Source organism: Gymnodraco acuticeps, unplaced genomic scaffold, assembly GCF_902827175.1.
Source record: "Gymnodraco acuticeps unplaced genomic scaffold, fGymAcu1.1, whole genome shotgun sequence".
NCBI classification, from domain to species: domain Eukaryota; kingdom Metazoa; phylum Chordata; class Actinopteri; order Perciformes; family Bathydraconidae; genus Gymnodraco; species Gymnodraco acuticeps.
The window spans coordinates 712944-731300 of NW_022992275.1; the positions used below are offsets into that span (position 1 = coordinate 712944).

Sequence of the window (18357 nt, forward strand, 5' to 3'; positions counted from 1 at the left end):
GACCAGATAGCATTGTTCTCAGCTAACTGAATAAATAAGAAAAAAACGATAACTACTACATACTGTTGATTATAACAACAAGGGGTCTAAAAAGCACAGTATCATAGTGCAGACTTCTTTTAAGCGAGGGTGGTCTTTTTACTTTAAAACATGACACACTTGGGCTGTAGCAAACAGAAGAGGACAATGACACTCGGAGATTAAGGAACTCAATGTTCCCAAACCAGTGTGTCGTCTGCAGTGAAAACTGACCTTAAAAAGGCCTCTGTAGTGAGGATTTGGTCAGTAATGGAACAGTCTAGAATAGCTCTGTCTGTGTTTCCTTCTGTCTGTCTGTGTGTCTTAATCCCCGATATCATGCTTGACGACCTCCCGCTCAACAATGAGGCCCATTGTTAGAAGGGAAACTGAGAAAGTTGAGGTGGTGCACTAAGAGTGAGAAAGAGAAAGTAAGTGAGAAAGAGAAAACGTAAAGTCTGAAGAGCAAAAAGCCCATGGGGAATTTGAGAATACGGAGAAAGGTTTATAAGGGAAGACTGTTCAGACATAAATCCGCACTGTCTGAAAAAAGGGTCAGTATACCTCATTAATTTCCGTTAGATTACTCTGTACCAGGTAAAGGGTTCTTCTACTGTTTACAAAGCAATCGTCAAAGCTAAATAAACTGTCACATGACATCTAGAGTTGTCAAATGTTTGCTCATAGCTTTAGAAATGCTATGCTGTGTTTTGGCATCTGATAAGCTTTCAATCTCCTGGATGTACTCCTCAAAAATGTTTATTGTCTCACCGGAAATAAAGCAATACACCTACACTCACTTTTTTCTAAACACAGTGCTGATATTGGCCTGAACACTCAGTAGGACTACATTCCTAATCCATAAAGTGTCAAACTTTTGATTCTCTACCTCTAACAAAGACACCACAGGTTAGTGCAAGCTTTCCAATAGTCTTAGGTTAAATGCTTTGTTTAATCCTGTACCAGTCTATGACAAAAATAAATATATATATATGATATTTGAGCTTCTAAGAGGTAGAAGGAAACAGAAAAAAACCGTGACGAAAGAAAGCAGATTGTCTGGTATGGAAGGGTACCTGTTTGGAAACCTGTATCTTGATTCTTTATGTTGATTCGCACTACGTTTTTAATAATGGCTCAACCACAGTAGTTGCGGCAGTCAATTTAAATAAGCCTACTGTATATCAGATTTCAGTTTGCTTCTAAAAGCGGCACCTGCACATACCCAGAGATGAAGCACTCTGTAGGGTGGCAGCAGTTAGCGCAAATGTGCTTTAACTGTGCTGATTCAATACCTACAATACACTTTGAACCTGTGAGGTATACTTAAAAAATACTTAATATTAAACACACAGCAACAAAACAAGCCGATTTAGAGAAGATTATCCAAACCCCTCTCCCAAACTGGTGCGAGAATGTCAACAAAAACATACCCTGGCGTCCTCGATAATTTAATTTAACTGAGTGATCCCGTTACTAATTCACTTAATATTTAGTAATAAACCATCGCAGAAGTAAGCAATACCTTATTCTGCATGAACAAACAAAAGAGTACACTCATATTTCATGAAGGCAGCTTTATGAGAATAAAGTCGAAGAGTCATATGAGAATACAAACCCTGCTGTGATTTATCTGAGATCTGCCAAATAGCCTCAGTGCTATCACAACAAAGTGCACAACCAAAAAACGGAAGATTAAATATTCAAAAAGAGGTAATAAATAAATCATCAAATTTCCTCCGAGTTGCGTCATGTTATGAAATCCTAAAAAGAAAAAGATCAAAGCAGTTAAACTCTGCCTAGTTTAGTGGGCGGACTGTCCTGGTCAACTTGAATCAGAGGACTTTAAAGTCAAAGAGAGAAAGGTCGGACAGCAGGAGTTATCTTCAGAAGTCAACATCGATCACATTCCTGCTTCAAAGAGGACGATCCCCAAAGGGTAAGAAATATATAGGTAAAGGGATGATTAAAAGTGTATAACAGTTCACAAACGAGAACCTCACAAATAAACAAATCTATAGAGAAGTGAGTCAAGTGTGTTTACTTAAATCTTTGAACAAGCAGAACAACAGCTCTGAGCAACATACATAAACTCACTGACCTTTGGCCGTAAAGTCCACTGCAGATCGGATGTATTTCTGTATTTGTCTACTGTGTTGGGTTATTAGGAGCACTAACCACACATACAACCTGTGACTCTACTAAATGACTTCCTTGTTCTCTCTGGTATGACTGGTCAAATCCAAACAATGACACACCTTTAAAAACACACAGTGTGTACAAGTAGGAGTGTGACTAGTATGTGAATGAGCAAAGAGACAAACAGACACAATCAGATCCCAAATAAGAAGAAATATGTACTGCCTACATGCATCTGCAGATATGAGGCATGGACTTAACTCAACAACCACTCATCTTTAAAGCAGCCAATAACTATAATGAAGGTTGTCGTACAATGAGGGCAATATGGTAAACATATTTAATTGAAATGTGAAACCACAATGCCATTCTGTTCACAAAATAGTGACATTTACCTTGAAACTTTCCCATTCACTCAAACGTAGGCTACAACACGTCATAAAGTGTCACCGGATGGGAAGATAGTTAATCTTCAGCTAACATTAGTTGGTTAGCCATTCCGGATGTTAAACTGCTTAACTGCAAGGAGCTGAGTTACAGGAAGTCTATTAATAACACGTTTAATATGAAACTAGTGTTTAATGTCACAGTGTGAGCAGCGAATCAACAGCTCTCTGTGGACTAAGAGCTTATAGACAGGCGCTCAAAGAAGGAAATGTTTGCAAATGAGAGACTGCGGTGTAAAGCGAGTAAATACAAAGAGGAAACTGACCTTCAATTAAAACCCACAAACACACCTAACACGCCTAACACGCCCTAAAGTCGACCTAAAACCTGCTGGTGCACATTTTTATCTGTAACGGCCCGTCCACACAGCGGCGTGCGTTGAAAGCTTCACCATTCACTTTGTATGGGGTGACGTCACTTTTCGCCGAACTTCATTGCGGGAAGCGACGCGGAGCTTTGCTGGCGTGGCTCGCTGCAAAAGTTGAGCAATGTTCAACTTTTGAAGCCTCGGCAGAAGCGTCAGCCAATCGAATCATATGCCAGTACAAGCTCTAGCCAATCAAACCACTGCTTGTGTGTCAGGGGCGGGAGATTCATGTGATTGGTTGTTGGTCGAGTTTCAGACACGCCCGCCGGCAAGCTTCAACGCACGCCGCTGTGTAAGATGTTAGCACTGAGCTTGGAGCAGTAAGATGAATAGACAGATTAAGTTTAAATAGTCTAAGACAGTGGCCAATAATATCAACATAATTGTTTACATTGATATCCTAACATTTGGCATTAACTTTCTTTTACAACTCACTATTAACTTACTAATCCTTTCTCAAATGTTTCTCTTTGACTGACTAATGGTTCTTACTCCTGTCTTTTGATATTCATGCTGCATAATGCAGATTCTCCTGATAGAATATGCAGGTCAGCGTACAGACGACAGCCATAGTCATGCATTAAAGCTCTTGCTTGGCCACCTTCCGACACATGCATTTTTTTTGGCTTAAAGGTCCTGGGGAGTGCTTCATCTGAGCAATTCCTCTAAAAAGCGGTGGAAATTAAGTTGGAAAAAGGGCGGAGCAATGTTGACACTTCAATATAAATAGCAATTACCCTAATTCAATAAAGATCTTAGGAAACCATTGACATACAGCTACAAACTCAGTTACTACAACTGCCTTTTACTTTATTTTTTCAGATAAATAATTCAGTAATATTAAAAGCACAATTAGCATTAAGTCAGCCATTTCGTAATGTAGGGTCAATAATTGGTCAATGAAATGAAGCTACTGATAATTACGCAATCAATTATTGATTTGATTGCACACATTTATTTTACATTATTAGGCGATTTCACACCGGAGTACTTTTCCCTTTTAGTTCCGATAGTTCCTGGGATTTTGCGTTCACACCAAAAAGAGAACTTAGTTCATGAGAACTTTTCCCCCATTTTCAGTCCCTGCTAGAGAGCAGGTACTTTCCTGGGGAGAAAAAAGTTCCAATTTCTGATTGGCTGGGCGAATTGCAAACCACGCCCCGTAAAACTCAGAAAGGTTTGTTTTGTCAGCGGCTTCATTTGCGTAATCTTCCCTCAGGGACTTATTCCGGTGTGAACGCAATCTGCTCTTTAGTTCCATGGGGGAACTAAGTGCCGGGAATTAAGTACGGCAAAGTACTTGGTGTGAAAGCGGCTATTGCTTACACATTTAAAACCTCGGTTGTATCTTAAAGGCAGATAACAGCAACAGCATGTCAAGACAGGCTGGGGGGGCGTGAATGCAGATGGATGAAGGGGGAAAATGAGAAAAGGAAAGGCAGAGTTACGGAGCGTCCACACAGCAGCGTGCGTTGACGCTTGGAGGTGGGCGTATCTGAAGCTTGGGGATTTTTTGCGAGCAACGCGACCAACAACATGAATCTCCTGCCCCCGACATACAAAGCAATAGCAATGTTAAAACGAAGTAAACTGGATATAAAATCCCCAAACAGGCGAAAACCTACCAGATTCACCCACTGTCTCTGCCACCTCCCTCCATGCCTCGCTCCTCCGGTTTGTATCCCGGTAGATGAACAGAGACTGATCATACAGCACCGGGTGATTCACTACCGCTATAATTAATTTTCCCTCCATTTTTTGGAATATGAGGAAATGACCTGCGTAGTCTCTCCCAGCATACACGCGGTTTGATTGGCTAGTGCTTGTTCTGGCAGATTTGCATAAACGGGATTTCATCGGCTGACGCCTCCGTCGAGGCGTCAAAAGTTGAACATTGCTCAACTTTTGACGCCAGCAACGCTCCACGTCGCTTCCCAAAATGCAGTTCGGCTAAAAGTGACGTCACCCCATTCAAAGTGAATGGGCAGAAGCGTTGGAAGCTTCAACGCACGCCGCTGTGTGGACGGGCCGTTACGGAGAATAAAAGAGCATCAGAACGATAATGGCAGAGGAAGATTAGATGATAGGAAGCAGTGGGGAGGAAGGAGGTGGCAGGAGAACAGGAGTATATGAGGTGAAGAGAGGGGGAATAAAATATGGGGGTAGTAAAGCCGGTGTTTGCCCTTGAATCAGCAGCAGCAGCTCGCTGCCACAGCCTCGCTCAGTGCTGTCAGTGATAAATTAATATGTCTTCGGGGGACATGCATAGGCTTTTTTCAGGCCTTGTTATCTTCTATTCCGACCAAACTATCAGGATCTTCCCATTATTCACTTTCAAAGATGAAGGGACCGTCAAACAAAAATAATGATCCTTTTTAAAGACTTATTTATTTTATTTTATACTGTGATATGGTAAACGGACTGCACCTTTAAAGCTCTATTCGGAAAGTTCTTTGAAGTCTGAGTATCTGATCAATATGCCTGAGGGAAGGAACAGAGCTGAAGCTTGTTTTATGTATAATTCAGCCGACCATATTTGATGTACCATTGAAATAAAAGGATTTCCAGGAAAAATAATCGTCCATCATTTAAATAATGACTAATTGATTATTTATGCATGCAAAACTGTCAAACAGTCTATGTTTCTTCGTTGTTCAAGATGGAGATCTGCTGATTTTTTTTTTCTTTGACAGGAAATTGAAAATCTGAATGTTCGATTGTAATGGCCATTTTGTTTATGTTTGTTGCACATTAACGTCTATTTCTGAATTTTCTGTAATCATTTAAGAAAAATATGCCTGCCCTTTAATAGGTAACCTCACACTTCCTGCATAATGTGTAGTTTCATCCCATGCAACCACCACTTCTGCAGCTTGTGGTTAATTGGCACTGTGCACTTCCACTGCCAGGGTTCACAGCTGTGTTTAATAGCATCGGCTTGAGGAGGAGACCGTTTCTCTGAACTGGTGATCCAATAGTCTCTCCCTGCCTCAGTGCACTCCGGGTTATCATGGTTTCACGTCACTCTCCACCTCCTTTCACAGAAGTGCTGTCATTCCATACAAGAGGTCCAAAGGGCAGACGGTAAAATAAGATCCATTCTTTGCCGGCCTGAAGGACTGTGACACTGCATACAAAGAGTTTGACCGCCTACAGTGGAAACAAGTGCGTTGCCCTGTGTTGGCAAATGTGTGTGAGTGGAGTGTTTTGTTTCGGACATTTGCATGAAGTTTGATTGGTTACCATCTGGGTGAACGGGCACATAGTTAGTAGAAAACAAGAACCTGAGTCAAAAGAAAAGCTTAAGATAATGTCTATTGCAACCAGAAAACTCGTTTTAAAATGTCTGTTTCTGTTATTTGCAATTGAGCTCTGTGTTTGGTCTTTAAAGTCATCTTCTTTGTGTGAACTTCATAAGCAATGTTGATGTGCAACATAATAAAATGATGTGTTATTATTTCTGTTGGCTCTTCAGAGGTCACGCTCAACTACAAAACATCGTCCCGAGCATTGCAAGCTTACCGGCTTCACTAATAAACCTTTTTTATTAGTTTTCCCACAATATAATGTTGTGTTGAGTTTCAGACAACTTAAAACTAAAGGAAAAAGATTAAGAATGGCTAATAAATACTATAAATAAGGGCTTAAAGTAATTAAGCGTTGTTTCATCCTTTTGTTGCACCAGAGTTGTTGTTGACACTCGGGCCGTGATTACACTGAATGTTTGCATGAATTATCTGTGCATAAATTAGCGATTGTTTTACAGCCAAAGCATCATTTATTTCATCCATCTTATTTTGAATTATTCTGATATAGTACATTTAATTTAACGCCCAACTTAATATATTAATTACAAAAGCTCTAATCTTTTCTGGACCCACAAAAGGCTTTGCAATGTTTCTGTCAGTAAAACATCTCGCAAATAAATCATTTCACAATTACCTATGAATTTGTTTTAATTTAGAAGTAAAAATGTAAAATGAGGGTCAGCTGAGGATCTAGGATCATGATACTCTGAGGTTTAAAAATTACAGTAAATCTTTATTTCTCCCTCGCCATAAAATGTGCACAAAGTGTTTAAATGTGATTTACAACACAGAACGGCCCGAGCAGAGCTTGCCGGCCTGATCTGAGAAATGACATTGAGCTTTATTGATTTAGTATTGATCTGTATCACCTACGTCTCTTGCTCTGTCTCACACTGATGGAAATGTCCAGACTACTGCTCACTAAAACACCAAACAGTATGCTTCTGCTGCATTAAGTAAAGTATCCCTCTCCATCTGACGGTGCTGTGGAAACCGAGACGGTACAATAAGGAAGTAAGACTACAGAGATTGAATGAGGAAATCCCGAATCCTCTGGTTGAACATTGTTAAATCAACTGTCTTTGCTCTATTATACGAGGATTGAATGAGGCTCAATTGACAGGGAACAAAAAGCTTACACAGGAGTACTAGTCTTGTCATTTCCATCTGTGTCTGTGTTAAAACAATAAATCAAAACACCAGCTGTAAGCACGCTGCCAAATGAGACAGAAGAGCATCATAACAGTGACAAAGCAGACTGACAGACAGAGGATTGTCTCAGCATACTAGAAATGACAGGGTATTCTAGTTTTTACAGATGTTATTTTTTTCAAATATGATTATAAGCCTGTAGGTCATAGGGATTTGTGAGGCCTAAGTATCTCGGCTGTGCTGGGTTCATTCAGAAACACTATTCTTAAATGATGTGGAGCTGTAGTCTCTGCGGTTTTGCCGTGTCACGTGACTTGAATTTTGAATTGAGCTGTTCCTTAAGTTATAGATACTATCTCTTTACGTATTAGTGATGGGAATTCCAGCTCTTTTTAGCTCTTCTCACTAAGAAGAGCCGGCTTTCGGCTCCTAAACGGCTCTTCATGTTACCACAGTTTACCAGGGAGCCTCAGTTTTGCCACGTGTTCACGCGTGTGCACCCCCCGTCAAGGCTCGCCGGCAGTACAGTTTACGTCACAGGAACACGCTTTGCTGGCGGTGAAAATAATCCCACCAGACTCCTTTGCCCCTCCAACAGAGGGATGTCCTTGTCCCTCACTTCAAGCGATAACAACTCGATCTTCTCGAATTATTTATTTTTTTGGACGTCAAATGACGGCAAGACGCCCCCCTGGCGGAAACGCTGATGACACCACATGGTTTGTCTCGTTAACATCCCGCAATATAGTCGCTCCTGTATTCCTCTGTGTACTATGACACGGCTAAAGTAGCAGTGTTTAAAGCACTAAATTATTGTTTTGGGGATTGGGTTGCTCTCAAGTAATGACAGGAAACATTGACTTTTAGGGGGCAGTCCTGGGTCTGAGATACATACATAGCTCCAGAGCAGGGTTAGCAGCTTTCTTTAAATCACTCGATGCTGCCAGCAAACAGACTTTATAACTCTTCTCTTCAGCTCAAGCCAACGAGCGCTATACTGACAAATCCAAGCTCCGCTCTGAGGACAAGGTCGAAATAATCCATCAGCTCATGCATTTGCCGAGCATTAGTCTTAGTAACAAGGTGAGAACAGATCACTAAGTACATAGACCGTGATCTGAGACTGGCAGGGTAGATTGTTTCTAAAGATTGTGGCTCCTTTTTCTTGAGGTTAGAAATCATTAAACTAGAAGATCAAACAAACTAGATTAATGAGTTTTCTGTTTTGTCGTCCTCTCTCTTCTTTATTGAACAAGAACCTTTAAATGTAGTCATTAACTTTAGCTCATCTGTCAGTGAGAGTATTGGCAAGTGCATTAACCAATGGACAGGATATAAGCCAAGGACAACTTGGTTGGATAAAACATTACTAATAAACTAGTTATTAACTGAAAAACAGAGTGGTTTATTTTATTTTTGTGGTCACTGTAGGTAGTTTTGTTGGATTTTTGTATTTGTAATTTATAAAAACATTTAAGGATATTTTAAACTTAAAGGTAGGGTAGGTAAGAATGGAGAAACCAGCTCGAGTGCGCTAGAAAGTACGCAGCAGAAAAAAATCTGCCCCTTCCTTCAGACTTCCTTACCCCTAGTTTCCACTGGGTCCGTCTGCGGCGTGTTACGGCTGCGCCGCGGTTTTGGTCCGGCCTCCTCCGGCGTCATACCCTACCGGGTGCGTTTCACGAGTTTCAGAAGCATTACGGAAGCGGAGCGTCGTGCCTGCCGGCTCGCAGTTCTTGTTGATTTGGGCATATTTCCTGGACATTTGTACTTCTACAAGAAAGTAAGTAGGCTACGTAGTTAAATGGTTTATTTTTGTGTCTGTTTAAATCGTGTTTATTGTTGTTATTTCCTATTTTGTTGTGTTGTAGACTGCAGACATAATTTATAATAATTGTAATAGTCCAGTTAAAAACAACATGAATCAAAGATGGGTTGCTGTATTTTAGTGGTAAAAAAAATGCATTCATCATAATTATTCTATATAATTGACACACAGTGCCTGTAAAAACTGAAGGAGAACACTGGCCTTTATTCTCCTACTGGAAAGACTACAGAGGAGGGATGGGAGGAGAAGGAACCGGTTTTGGGGGGTGGGCCGGATGCTGTCACCGTTCCACTTCCTGCCTGACATTACCTTACGGCTGCGTCGCGTCGAAAAATAGACTTCAATCCTATTTCGAGCGGAGCCCAGCGGCGAGACGCTTCTGGGACGCTTCTGAGCCGTAACGCGGCGCGTCTGGTGGAATAGCACCCATTGACTAGAGTGGCCGCGGTGCAGCCGCCGCGGTGCGGTGCAGCCGCAACACGCCCGTAACACGCCGCAGACGGACCCAGTGGAAACTAGGGGTTACAGAGCCCCTCCTCCAACACACACGAACGTGCACATGACCAATGAGGGCACGAGATAAGTTTGTGCTCGAGATGGAAGGCTGACAGGAAGGTAGCCCATCCAGTTATTTTAGCCGGGCCGAGGCAGATAATTGGTCGTGCTTTTTACAGTGCTACGGCTTTCATAGATGACATTTTTTTAATGTATTTATTGTCAAAGCATTTAATATATTCATTGCTACCGGGATGTTAAGAGCATTCCATGGAATATAACAAAAGGTGTTTCTGAAGTGAATTACCTACCCCACCTTTAAGGATGTATTAATAAAAATAAAACACATTCAAATAATTGCCTGATCTGCAAAATACACTCTAAAGGTATTCATTTTCACTCTGGTACTTTTGAGTGGGCATTTGCCATTTAAGATATAGAGAACAATGTGTGAAACATATTTAGCACTTGCTTGGGAATTTCCAATAACTTTTAACTGAAAACCACAGATTTAGTCTAATGCATAAATCCTCCAACCAGGGGGATGGTTGAGGTTACAGATCAAGGCTATGACAGTTTTTCATGCTGTTTTTCCAGTCATGTGACTTTTATCGCTGTGCAGACTCTCCTGTGGCCTGACACATTCAGCTGATGCTGTACAGTTAGAGTACTGCCTTCGACCTACTGAGGACATGCTTTCCCCCCCTATTACTTCAACCCAACAGACACTCAAAGCACAGCTGTTCCTTTCTGTTAGATTTAACACAAAACATATCCAACATTTTGCAGCAGTTTACAGGCATAATAAAGATGATGTTAGATATCTACAGCTAAATTAAGAGCTTGTTTCCCCAGATCCCCCGTCACTACACCGTGACATCCTTCTGGCAATGGGTGTTAATTGAAAAGCAATTTACGGAAACAGATGGCAATGTCGCTTTGCCCAATCTATTAAATACCTGGCAAACCAAGGAATATCCTACAACTGATACAAAAACCTGTAATTTGATTTAACAACGCATATTTTTACTGTGGAAAGTCTACCCATTGTTTCATCAATAAGCTGATATATTTCAGAACAAAACATGCAACATCACAAAGCACGAGTTGCCATATTCAAAGTGAATGTTTATTTCGATCATTACTCAATTAAATTAAATCAATATTTAATATAACAACATAAAAGGCAAGAACAACCTAAAAATACTTGCATTTGTGAAGCTGTAACAAGCAGATGATGGCTATTCTTGCTTGATTGACACAATCTAATCATGACTTAACCGATTGCTTGATTATCAAAATAGTTACCGATTAATTTAATCGTTTAACCTAGTGATGTTCTACATAACTCCTGGATAGATAAAATAATATATGAAAATATTGTGTATATATATATATATTTCTACGTATGGCCTTTTCTTTTGCAATGTGATTTGAATGCCCCTGATATTCGTTAGGAAAGATAACACATGAATAAAAAAACGTTTTTCTGTAGAAGCTGTTGTTATTTCAGCTGCCTAACGGACAATTTCCATTTACTTTCCTATTTGCTAATTATATTCAAACCAATAAAAAAGGTGGTTATGAAACATATTTGTATACAGGTGTGAACACATGCAGACGGATTCAATCTGGTGAATTTCTGGCGTTGAGGGTCCAGCTTTGGACCGTTTGGTTTGACTTGGCTCCGGTCCACAGAGTCTAAAACAACCGTTCACTGACCTGGCAACAACAATCCCACACTGCAGGCAGCTGTGTGCTTATGACACTGTTGCGACCGCTGTGTGTGTTTTCTCTCCATATAAAAACGGTGGGTCGTCTTACGTACACGGTCTTATCTCACACGGCAGGAGGCTGGAGAGTTTTGACACCACTGGTATGTGCATACGTGAGATCCCTCACATAAAAGGCAGCCGGTTTAGCTGAGGTACATCTAATGAGAATGAATCACAGCAAGCCTGACTCACTACAGTGCAATATTTAATTAAGTTCACTGAGATAAATGGATTTAATATATAATTGAACTCTTGGAGAACAATGTTCTTCTGGAGCAGAGTTTGGGGTTCCAATAAATGTAAACAAATCTATATCGGTTGTTATTTTTAAATAGTCTGGGAAGTCAAGAAAGTATATCAAAAACATACGTTAGCAGTTAATTAGCTAAAGCTTCACTGTATAATCCTTTAAAACTTTTACAACTTATCAATTATTTTCAAATGTCTTTGTCGATTGAAAGGAAACTGAATATATTTTGGGTTTGATTGATTGGTGAGGCAAAACAGTATAATAAGTTACTTGAAAATTAAGAATTCTATGGAAGATATTTTCATAATATACTTCACACAAATGATGAATAAAAAAAAAAATGCAGATTTCTCTTTTGTGATTTGTCATTTTTGGAGAAGGCAGATAAGAGCTGGAATCGACCGAGGACATTGAGGTTATGTGGTACATGACTAGCGAATCAATAAGTAAAAATAGTTGAAGCTAACTTGCTAAAACAAATAGTTGTACAGCAGATATCCACTATCCAGCCAGCACCAAAAACAGCAACCTCTAATGGTGCGTTTCCACTGCAGCGGGTAGCTCGCTTTAAGCGTGCCGAGCCGTGCGGGGCCCGTTTTTGGTTGCGTTTCCACTTGGCCTAGTTTTGGCCCAGGGCTACTTTTTCACCTTTTTTCTGGCCCGACTAAATCGTGGTTCTAGGGCCAGGAACAACCAGGCTGAGTCGGGCTGAGTATGCTAAACTAGAGAGAGAATCGCTGGCAAGGGGGCTACAACTACAAGATGAACATATTTGACCGTGAATTAATTGTAATACACGTTTCAAAATGATGCCGAAGTAACAACATACTGATACCGGTTAGTAAAAACCATGAATTCATGCTTTGACAAGTCTGCAGACAGACGGCAGGCGAAAAACCCTTTTAAAATGCGTGTTTTCTAAATGTAGCTTGGCTAAGCTAACGTTATATATGCTCCGACCGTCCACACTCACAACAACGGCCTATACAGACATAAATAAACCAGCGACTGTATTCGCCATGACACAGGCAGTCTGTGGTTTGTACTTGTTTAACTTTTGTCAAGTTTCTGAACAGATATGAAGAGCTCTGAGTGCTAAGAGCTAACGGCTGTGTTGTTTTTCTGGGGCTCTCATTGAAGATGACGTCACGGCTCCGCCTACACTGCGTTACTATAGTAACTGCCCCAGTTCCTAAACTGTAATGGAAACGCAGCATTAAAGTGAGCCGGGCCTAATAAGGCCTAACCAAACCGAGCGAGGCCGAGCGAGGCCGAACGAGGCCTGCAATGGAAACGCGCCATAAATGGTTTAATCAATGAAAAATGTACACTAAAACCTAAATGAAGGTCAAATGTATTTCAGGACTTTTGTATATTGTTGAATCCATTATTCCAGTGTACTATAGCAGCTGACTCAACAACAGTTTTTCTAAAATGTTTCCAACATCAGCATCACTGCAGAGTTGACCTTTAACTTAAGTCTGTCTATAGACATATCTGCTGTCTCTTACACAACAACCCAGTTGTTTTGCTAACAGGTTAAACTTTAGTGAGCTATAGGACAGGTTTTGCACAAGACCCTCAGATAAAAGCACAGATCATGTGTAATCCACACAGACAGGTTCAATTCAGATTGTTTTGTCTGTTGCTGAGAAACTGAAGTCAGGAAGCCAAAAGCACACAGTCCAAAAGAGACGGGTCAGCAGTGAGCACTTTGAATCATTAGTATACTGATAGCGGCAGCAGAAGTGATTTTTTTTCTTTCAGATAATAAAGGGTTCCTGCTCTTTGTATTATTTTGTTTTCTCTTTCTTTAGCCAGGAAGGTCCCATTGTATTACAAAATCCAATCTTCCTGGGAGATCCATAGAGTACATTAGTATATTGTTAAATGCATTATCTAATAGGCATGTAGTGCAGAAGTGCTAGAGGCTGTAGCAAGACAATCCAGCCAGGACAGTTATTTATAGTACATTAATAACTTCCTCTACGTCAATGTTGAACGTACTTTTCTCAAGAGGGCTTTTACTTAAACTCAGTTCCAATACTGGCTTGGTTTCCTTTCCCCTGCATACACCTTGTGATATTATTTCTGAATTGCATCTCATGTTTCAATCACATTATAAATGCTGATTTGATAAATGCAAAGATATTGTTATAAAAACTGCAATCATTATTAGATGTGTTGATATTGGCAATGTCGTAAGACTGCAGCGAACAATTACTTTTTACTAGCCATTGAAGTGCCAATTGTTTTTGCAAAAATAGGATTAATCTTCAGTCCACAAAAGGTCTAAAAATAGTGAAAGAAATCATATGCTTAGGTCTTTTAATTGCTTCTTTTTTTTAAGTTAACATCCATATTGGTATATGGTGATTTGATCTATATGAATGCACCTGCCCATTGCCTGGAAAAGTTAGATGCTGCCCATCACAGTGCCCTGAGATTTGTTACTAACTGTAAAGCACTTACTCATCACTGTACCCTGTATGCCAAGGCAGGTCTGCCTTCACTAACTGTACGGAGGCTCAGTCACTGGTACATGTTCATTTACAAAGCCATGTTGGGTAAACTACCTTTTTATATCTGCTCTCTGATCTCTCGACGAATTGAAAGTACTTATTGCCTGAGATCTCATGATGTTGTTTTATTAAATGTGCCAAGTGCTAGGACTGTCTTAGGGAAGAAAGCTTTTAGTTGTGCAGCTCCACTAACTTAGAACAGTCTGCAAACATGTTTAAAACTGAGCACTTTGGTTCCCCTGCATCATTTTAAAACTCGGCTGGGTGACATGCTGTTTGATACTCATGGTACCTGTCTCTGTAAATAGAGTTTGTAAACTGTACCCTGTACATTATGTTGTTTGTCATCCTTATTGTTGTTCTGTTGTTTTTATGTTACATGTGTAACTAATGTCCTGCAGGTCACCCTTGAAAAAGAGATCTTTTGATCTCAAGGGGCTTTCACCTGGTTAAATAAAGGCTACAAACAAACAATATTTCCCTATTAATATCATATATAAAGCTGGAACAATGGAACAGTATTTTTTTTACTAGAAATTACTCAACAATTGATCGACCGATAATATAATGCTTCAGTTCCAAAATGCTGCAAAACCATCTTCCAATATTACTTCCTATGAATTATTGACAGTGATTTGTATGTATGCTTTATAACGTCAATATGTACTTACTACAAATGTTTACGTTATACGTGGGCACCCAGCACCTTCAGTATATTTGTAATACACACTTCTGTTCTGCCTATTATACACCATATTTTAAATCAACACTTAAAACTCACTTTTTATCTCTGGCTTTTGTTTAATTATTTATTCATTTAGTTCTTTATTTTAATATTTATAACATAACATAGGATTTCATAAAAGTATTTTTAAAATAGTTTATACATTATTCGAATATAGGAATAGTAGTTTCCCTCTGCTGGTCTATGGCCTTGTAGAGGGTAACGGGGTACAGAGTCGCTTATGGCGCATTTCCACTGCAGGCCTCGCTCGGTTTGGTTAGGCCTTATTAGGCCCGGCTCACTTTAATGCTGCGCTTCCATTACAGTTTAGGAACTGGGGCAGTTACTATAGTAACGCAGTGTAGGCGGTGCCGTGACGTCATCTTCAATGAGCGCCCCAAAAAAAACCATAGCCGTTAGCTGTTAGCACTCAGAGCTCTTCATATCTGTTCAGAAACTAGACAAAAGTTAAACAAGTACAAACCACAGACTGTCTGTGTCATGGCGAATACAGTCGCTGGTTTATTTATGTCTGTAGGCCATTGTTATGAGTGTGGACGGTCGGAGCATATATAACGTTAGCTTAGCCAAGCTCCATTTAGAAAACACGCATTTTAAAAAGGGTTTTTCACCTGCCGTCTGTCTGCAGACTTGTCAAAGCATTAATTCATGGTTTTTACTAACTTTATCAGTATGTTGTTTCTTCGGCATCATTTTGAAACGTGTATTACAATTAAATCACGGTCAAATATGTTCATCTTGTTGTAGTTGTAGCCCCCTTGCCAGCGATTCTCTCTCTAGTTTAGCATACTCAGCCCGACTCAGCCTGGTTGTTCCTGGCCCTAGAACCACGATTTAGTCGGGCCAGAAAAAAGTAGCCCCGGGCCAAAACTAGGCCAAGTGGAAGCGCAACCAAAAACGGGCCCTGCACGGCTCGGCACGCTTAAAGCGAGCTACCCGCTGCAGTGGAAACGCGCCATTAGATAAGCGGGGGAGTGCATCTGACGAAGAGATAGGTTGTTGTGCTCCCTATCTCTGTTTCTTATCCTATATCTAATAGAACTGCTCGGGTCTTGATAGATTGAGTGGGGAAGTTCATGAGATCTTTCTAGAGGGTTATCAAGAATAACTTTTATCCAATGACCTTTTCCCTCTCTGTCTGTGTCTGTGTATTCTCTTGATCCGATTAACCCAGCCAAATCTTTTTTTGTATCTATATCTACGCCGGGATCCGGAATCGAGGCTGATCCTCTTGCTGTAGTCCTGTGTCTTGGATCCTCTATCCTGAGTTCTGGATTAAGTCGTGGACTTCGGGTCGTGGCTGAACCTGTCTCTGCGGTCCTGCCTTGGGTCTCGTCATGCTGCTTCCCTGAAGGCTCCCACAGGATTGTAGCTGACATCCTCGTGGATTCATCTTCTTATTACAGACACATGCATTTCCTAACATTCGGTCTATATGCTGTAAAATGTATTATCTCTTCGATTTACACACGGCATCTATTGCACGTCTGTCCGTCCTGGGAGAGGGATCCCTCCTCTGTTGCGCTCCCTGAAATTTCTCCCATTTTTTCCCCTTAAACTGTAAGTTTTCTCTGGAAGTTTTTCCTTGTACGATGTGAGGGTCTAAGGATAGAGGGTGTCGTTTTTCTCATACTGATATTCTGAACAATCTGTGCTGTTGTATTTGCTGTAAAGTGTCTCTACTGTAGGCTATTTTTATTATTTTTACAGCACTTTGGCTCGACCAAAAATCGTTTATAAATGTGCTATATAAATAAAACTTGATTCGATACACCATATGAACAACAAACCGTCCTCATTCAGGGCAATGGCCAGATACGATTATTCAATGAGCAGAAGATTTCAAATAACCCAGAAACGAAAGTCAGCCTATCCAATCCTTTAAAACGACGTGTCTGACACAATTATTACACAGAAAATCTATTCACCAGCAAAAAGCACAGACAGAACAGATTAATGGCAAACACTGTCTGCCAGAAAACACCAGAACATTCCTGCACAGACAGTTTAATACAACCGAGCTGTTGGAGCATCTGTGCAAATGAGGAAGCTTTCCAGAAACATTATGAGCAGAAAATGAAACTACCGGCGACAGTTCAAAAGCCCTTTCAGACAAAAGTGTGTATTTTTACTCGGTTTTGAATTATCAAAAAACACTCGTCTTACAGTGTGTCTTACAGTCCGGATGCAAAAGAAAAATAATAAATACTTGTATTCGACAACAATATTAAATGTCTGCCAAAACTGATAACAAGTGGCATTATTCAGTTTTGCTTGTAAAACCTATGATAAACATAAATATTTAATTATTCAAGCCAGTTTTCCCCTTTTCTGTCTCCGAGTGATCTCGCTGAGCCTTTGGAGGTGCCACAGATGTGATGGAACTGCCTCCGTAGCTAGCCGTTAGCCGCTAGCTCCCAATGAACACAAATAAACTAATACACCTTTTAAAACAACCACTGTGTACTTCAATGTTAGCCTCTAAACCAAGACACCAATATAGCACGTAAATTCAAAACAAACACGTAGGAAATATTTGGTCATAAAAGACAACACAGAGCGTCAGACACAGTTAGCTTTAGCATGCTAGCAGCTAGCTTCTGAGATGCTGTGAGTGAACCAGAGGAAGCGCTGTTAGCAAAGGGAAGCTAATCAGTCAATATCTTACCAGGTCAAAACAAACAGCACCGCGCAGCAAGATGCATTAATTTCTTGTTTGTTTTCTGTAGCCGATGTCTGGAGAGACGGTGACTTCGATGAAATCAGTTAAGACGGTGCAGAAATATCGTCGGGAACATTGCAAAGACACTCGATAATAATGTGGTTCCTGTTTTGTTTGCTCGGATGCCCGTTTGCAGGTCGTTGCTTAGCGAGTTGGTCTACACACCCTCAAGGGACGAACCTGCCAAATACTGGCCCCGCCTCTCTCACTAGCAACACAGCGGGGGACGGCTGCCAAATACTGACCCCGCCTTGCAGACAGCAGAAACGCAGACGGTGGCATTTATCAGACACAACATATGATAATTAAGTATCAAGCATTCATCTGTTTGCTTTTCACATGTGTATTTACTACTACATGTAAAGTTTGTTATGTAACATTCTGTTTGTAGCTCATTAGTATATTTGACATCTTCCTACGCATTTAGTATATTGGTCACGTGCAACATTCTCTTGCACACTATTTGTTATTATTTTATTGTTGATGTGTTGTTCATATTGCATTGTTAAATTAGCTTGGGACTAAACATTTGTATTGCCATAACGACACTGTAGCTACTGTGCACATGAAAACCAAACCTTTGAATCTT

General features: G+C 40.4%; 1 protein-coding gene across 6 annotated transcripts in view; it reads right to left on the reverse strand.

The window, feature by feature from the left end:
- The window catches only part of fam13b (family with sequence similarity 13 member B), an 82684-nt gene extending 64709 nt beyond the window's left edge, over positions 1 to 17975 (reverse strand). For 3 of the 6 annotated variants that reach the window (XM_034207315.1, XM_034207316.1, XM_034207310.1), the window contains exon 1: positions 17715 to 17975. The gene's annotated coding sequence lies outside the window, so the exon portion shown is untranslated. Of the gene's footprint in view, positions 1 to 2119; positions 2223 to 17714 lie in introns of those variants that run through there. The other 3 variants (XM_034207311.1, XM_034207312.1, XM_034207313.1) reach the window with 3 other exon arrangements.
- Between the last annotated feature and the right edge of the window lie 382 nt (positions 17976 to 18357).